Source organism: Oncorhynchus gorbuscha, linkage group LG19, assembly GCF_021184085.1.
Source record: "Oncorhynchus gorbuscha isolate QuinsamMale2020 ecotype Even-year linkage group LG19, OgorEven_v1.0, whole genome shotgun sequence".
NCBI classification, from domain to species: domain Eukaryota; kingdom Metazoa; phylum Chordata; class Actinopteri; order Salmoniformes; family Salmonidae; genus Oncorhynchus; species Oncorhynchus gorbuscha.
Window position 1 is genome coordinate 56,949,507 of NC_060191.1, and position 6,268 is coordinate 56,955,774.

A 6,268-nucleotide genomic window follows, 5' to 3' on the forward strand; every position below is an offset into this window, starting at 1 on the left:
ATGAAGCAGATGCTAAACTACAGGATCCACTGATCCTAGGCCATCATTGTAAATAAGAATTTGTTCTTAACTGACTTGCCTTAACTGACATCTCCACAGAGGTACTCTGGAGCTCTGTCAGAGTGACCATTCGGTTCTTGCTCACCTCCCGGACCAAGGCTCTCCCCCAATTGCTCAGTTTTGCCTTGCGGCCAGTTCTAGGAAGAGTCTTAGTGGTTCCAAACTTCTTCCTTTTAAGAATGATGGAGGCCACTGTGTTCTTGGTGACTTTCAATTCTGAAACATATTTTTGGTACCCTTCCCCAGATCTGTGCCTCGAAAAGTCTTGGAGCTCTACGAACAATTCCTTTGACCTCATGGCTAGGTTTTTGCTCTGACATGCACTGTCAACTGTGGGACCTTATATAGACTGGTGTGTGCCTTTCCAAATATTGTCCAAACAATTGAATTTACCACAGGTGGACTCCAATCAAGTTGTAGAAACAGGATGTACCTGAGCTCAATTTCGAGAGTCATAGCAAAGGGTCTGAATACTTATGTAAATAAGGCATTTGTTTTTGTCTTTTTAATAAATTAGCAAAAATGTCTAAAAACCTGTTTTTGCTTTGTGTGTACATCGATGAGGAGAAATTTGCATTTAATCCATTTTAGAACAAGGCTGTAACGTAACAGTATGTGGAAAAAGTCAAAGGGACTGAATATTTTTCGAATGCTCTGTACAATAACACACACACAAATCTATTTTAACACCACAAACACACACACACTCACACATAGAAACACTTTCACACTCTTCATACACACTGCCACTACTCTGTTCATTGTCTATCCTTATTGCCTAGTCACTTTTATCCATACCTACATGTACATATTACCTAAATTACCTCAACTACCTCTAATCCTTGCACATTGACTCGGTAGTGGTACTTCTTGTATATAACCTCATTATTGTTATTTTATTGTGTTACTGTTTCCTTTTTAATTTATTTAGCTTTATTTTGTTTTCTAACTTTTCAACTCTGCATTGTTGGCAAAGGGCTTGTGCATTTCAGGCCAAAGTCTACACCTGTTGTATTCGGTGCATGGGACAAATAGCATTTGATTTGATTTGATTCATTAAAAGAGCAGCCTTTCATACAGCTTTACTGTATTTTGGGAGAAGCCATTTGATCACACACAAAGGCTTTCCTTTGATGGCCGCTTATAGGAGCTCTGTCCAATACTGATGACAGAAAGACATCTTAAAACCACCAAATAATGCACACAGCTTGCGTAGCAGGACTCCAAGACACAACAATATGTAATGGAAGGACGTGGGGGGCTTTTTCACAACATGGGATCACACAGAGGTGGGGGGCTTTTTCACAACACAGAACCACACAAGACATGGGGGCTTTTTCACAACACGGGACCACACAGGAGGTAGGGGGCTTTTTCACAACCTGGGACCACACAGGAGATAGGGGGCTTTTTCACAACACGGGACCACACAGGGCGTGGGGGGCTTTATCACAACATGGGACCACACAGGACATGGGGGCATTTTCACAACACGTGACCACACAGGACATGGGGGGCTTTTTCACAACACGGGACCACACAGGACATGGGGTGCTTTTTCACAACACGGGACCACACAGGAGATAGGGGGGCTTTTTCACAACACGGGACCACACAGGACGTGGGGGGCTTTATCACAACATGGGACCACACAGGACATGGGGGGCTTTTTCACAACACGGGACCACACAGGACATGGGGTGCTTTTTCACAACACGGGACCACAGAGGACATGGGGGGCTTTTTCACAACACGGGACCACACAGGACATGGGGAGCTTTTTCACAACACGGGACCACAGAGGACATGGGGGGCTTTTTCACAACACGGGACCACACAGGACATGGGGGGCTTTTTCACAACACGGGACCACACAGGAGGTGGGTTTGTCCATCTGCCTGTCTCTACAGAGGGTCACAATGGGAGGGGTGTTGAGGGGTGGCGACACCCGCTCCAATGTGCTGACTGGTGCCGCCGCACCACACAGAGCCCTGGTAACACAGCCGGTCGCCCTCCTCCTCCGTCTCCGCTGTCAGATATGCTAGCCTGCTTTACCTGCTGCGATTCCATTAGCAGGCTGCCTGTTCCAGCACTCGAGTGTTTCTGTAGCATATTAAACAGATTAATAGAACAATGCTCTAGGGAGGGAGCGGCCTGTCAATCTCGGCTAAAAACACAAAAGCAGAAAATTAAAAAAGCCTGTGGCTGAACTCCAGCACTGATAAAAAGGCGCTGGAATCTTGCGTGGAGAGAAAGGGGGTGGGAGGGACGGTCGGATGGATGGAAAAACACAGATGGTAAATATTTATTCTCCTATCCTGCTTACTGAACACACACGGACACACACAAGCACACATACAGACAGACGTACGCTCATTCACGCACACACATTCATAAACAGAGCTGCTACTGTGGTGACCAGAATGACAAGAAGGAACATTTGCTCAACAAGGAAGAACATTGTAACAGCAAGAATCCAACAAACCTTCCCTTACACCAGGAGAGTCAGTATTTTATGGCTTACTTGGATAAACTACAATCTACATTCTCCTTTTAGTCCAGATGCACTATTTTGCAATTATTAGACGTCGCCCTCTGTTGATTCAATGTAAATCCAGAGTGCCTCCCTGCATTCTTCCATCCTCTCTTTTCTGATGTGAAGGAATATATATCAGAGGAATGGATCTGTGGGCCAAGCTGTGCCTGGTGGTGAAGGAGGAGACGTCTCGGTCTCATCCTGTGAGATTGGTGAGAAATTCAATCTGGAGCAGCAGTCTGTTTCTGGGCGAGATACTGGGAGATTGAGTGAGGTCTACGGCGACCCGAGAGGCTTCACTCCTGTCTTTAGATTCCCAGGCATGGCACTAGACGGAGAGCGCACGAGAGAGAGAGAGAGAGAGAGAGAGAGAGAGAGAGAGAGAGAGAGAGAGAGAGAGAGAGAGAGAGAGAGAGAGAGAGAGAGTCAGAGAGAGAGAGTCAGAGAGAGAGAGTCAGAGAGAGAGAGAGAGAGAGTCAGAGAGAGAGAGTCAGAGAGAGAGAGTCAGAGAGAGAGAGAGAGTCAGAGAGAGAGAGAGTCAGAGAGAGAGAGTCAGAGAGAGACAGACAAAGGCAGAAGACAAAGCCCACATCACGACAGCCAAAGAGCAAGCAGTGTGTAATGTGTTGTGTTGTGTGATTGGGGCAAAGATGCAAAGAGGTGGTTGGCAGATGAAGCAATATATTCTCTCCTCATACAAGAGGGAACAATATACACTATATATACAAAAGTATGTGGACACTGTAGAATGTTGGCCATAGAATGTTCTTACTGAAGACCTCAGTGACTTTCAACGTGGCACCGTCATAGGATGCCACCTTTCCAACAAGTCAGTTCATCAAATTTCTGCCCTGCTAGAGCTGCCCTAGATAACTGTAAGTGCTGTTATTGTGAAGTGGAACCGTCTCGGAGCAACAGCGGCTCAGCCCCGAAATGGTAGGCCACACAAGCTCACAGAACCGGACTGTCAAGTGCTGAAGCACGTAACGCGTTAAAATCATCTGTCCTCGGTTGCAAAACTCACTACCAAGTTCCAGGAAGCCTCTGGAAGCAACGTCAGCACAATAACTGTTCGTTGGGAGCTTCATGATATGGGTTTCCATGGCCGAGCAGCCGTACACAAGCCTAAGATCACCATGCACAATGCCAAGCTTCAACTGGAGTGGTGTAAAGCTCTCCACCATTGGACTCTGGAGCAGTGGATATGCGTTCTCTGGAGTGATGAATCACACTTCACCATCTGGCAGTCTGATGGACAAACCTGGCGGATGACAGGAGAACGCTGTTTGCCCCAATGCATAGTGCTAACTGTAAAGTTTGGTGGAGGAGGAATAATGGTCTGGTGCTGTTTATCATGGTTTGGGCTAGGCCCCTTAGTTCCAGTGAAGGGAAATCTTAACACTACAGCATACAATGGCATTCTAGATGATTCTATGGCAACAGTTTGGGGAAGGCCATTTCCTGTCTCAGCATGACAATGCCCCCATACACAAAGAACTTGTTCTTGGAATTAATTGAAACATAGACTGCGAGCCAGGCCTATCATAAACTCAACCCATTTCAACAATCACCATTGAGAACCATGAAAACCTGCAACCCTTTAGCATTCATCTCATTGTTTTATCTTCAACAAAACGGATCTCAATCTAAACAATAGAGTTAACAAAATGCGACAGAAATCAAGCAGAAGCAAAACACAGGTACAGTACTGATCTCACTATGTGAGTGCGGATGTTGCAAATCATTTTTAATAGTTGTCATCAGATGGTTCATTACATTAAACTATCCTGGCTAATATCCTCTAATCCAATGGCTCTCCCACATCCTGAGGCTATGAGCTCAGAGAGAGGAGGTGCAGCGGAGGGGGGGGGGGGGAGTAGCCCAGTGTATAAGCAGGTTAATTGCCCTGATGCAGAGACTGACTGGATCACAGCAAGAGGAGCCCATTTCAGTTCATTGTAAACTGTCCCATTCTGTTACCCTGTACTATTCTGTTCCATGCCAGCCAGGCACACAGGCAGGCTGACAGGCAACACAGAGGCAGGCAGGCAGGCGAGAAGGCATGCAGGCGAGAATGCGGCAGCCAGTGAGTTCCAGGGGCAGCACAGAGGCAGGCAGGCAGACAGACAGGCAGGCAGGCAGGCGAGAAGGCGGGCAGCCAGTGAGTTACAGGGGCAGCACAGAGGCAGGCAGGCAGACAGACAGACAGGCAGGCAGGCAGGCAGGCAGGCAGGCGGGCAGGCGAGAAGGCGGGCAGCCAGTGAGTTCCAGGGGCAGCACAGAGGCAGGCAGGCAGGCAGGCAGGCGGGCAGGCGGGCAGGCGAGAAGGCGGGCAGCCAGTGAGTTCCAGGGGCAGCACAGAGGCAGGCAGACAGACAGACAGACAGACAGACAGACAGACAGACAGACAGACAGACAGACAGACAGACAGACAGACAGACAGACAGACAGACAGACAAGCAGGCAGGCAGGCAGGCAGGCAGGCAGGCAGGCAGGCAGGCAGGCAGGCAGGCAGGCAGGCAGGCAGGCAGGCAGGCAGGCAGGCAGGCAGGTGAGAAGGCGGGCAGCCAGACAGGCAGGCAGGCGGGCAGGCGAGAAGGCGGGCAGCCAGTGAGTTCAAAGAGGCAGCACAGAGGCAGGCAGGCAGGCAGGCAGGCAGACAGACAGGCAGGCTCGCAGGCAGACGGGCAGCCAGTCAGTCCCAGGGGCAGCACAGAGGCAGGCAGACGGGCAGCCAGTCAGTCCCAGGGGCAGCACAGAGGCAGGCAGGCAGGCTCGCAGGCAGACGGGCAGCCAGTCAGTCCCAGGGGCAGCACAGAGGCAGGCAGGCAGGCTCACAGGCAGACGGGCAGCCAGTCAGTCCCAGGGGCAGCACAGAGGCAGGCAGGCAGGCAGGCAGGCAGGCAGGCAGGCAGGCAGGCAGGCAGGCAGGCAGGCTCACAGGCAGACAGGCAGCCAGTCTGTCCCAGGGGCAGCACAGAGACATGCAGGAAGGTAGGGGTCTCACAGACTGTATGTGACGACGCGTGGTTGAGCAGGTTGTGTGCTCAGAGTGAGAGCGCTGATACATAGCGCCACCTAAAGGAGGGAGATGTCAAAAGCTTTGCTCCTCGAACAAACCAGCTTGGTCTAAACATATACACACAAACACACAAGTTGGTACACGATACTCTTAGTTATCAGGTGTAGGTTCTTGCATTCCCCAAAGGAAGTGTGAATTCTCCAGTACTGAAGATGGGAGATTGTGAGATGTAGCCTAAGGAATCTTAGCCTCAGAGTTTGATCAAAACAGGTGGCTCTGGATCTTCTAATATTTCTATACCACCTGTCCTGGGGTCTGTCTCCGCCATCTTCACCTTCATATGGATGCCCTCTACTGCTCCATCCCAGAGCTCTGTGCTCTCTTCCTCTGAGTGTGACACCCTCGCCATTCACACACACACACACACACACACACACACACACACACACACACACACACACACACACACACACACACACACACACACACACACACACACACACACACACACACACACACACACACACACACACACACACACACACACACACACACACCTCAAGATCCCCTCCTATCCCTCACTCTCTGAGCCGCCCTCCCTCTCCTCCTCTACTTCCTCCCCTCCCTGCTTCCATCCCTCGTTTGCATTC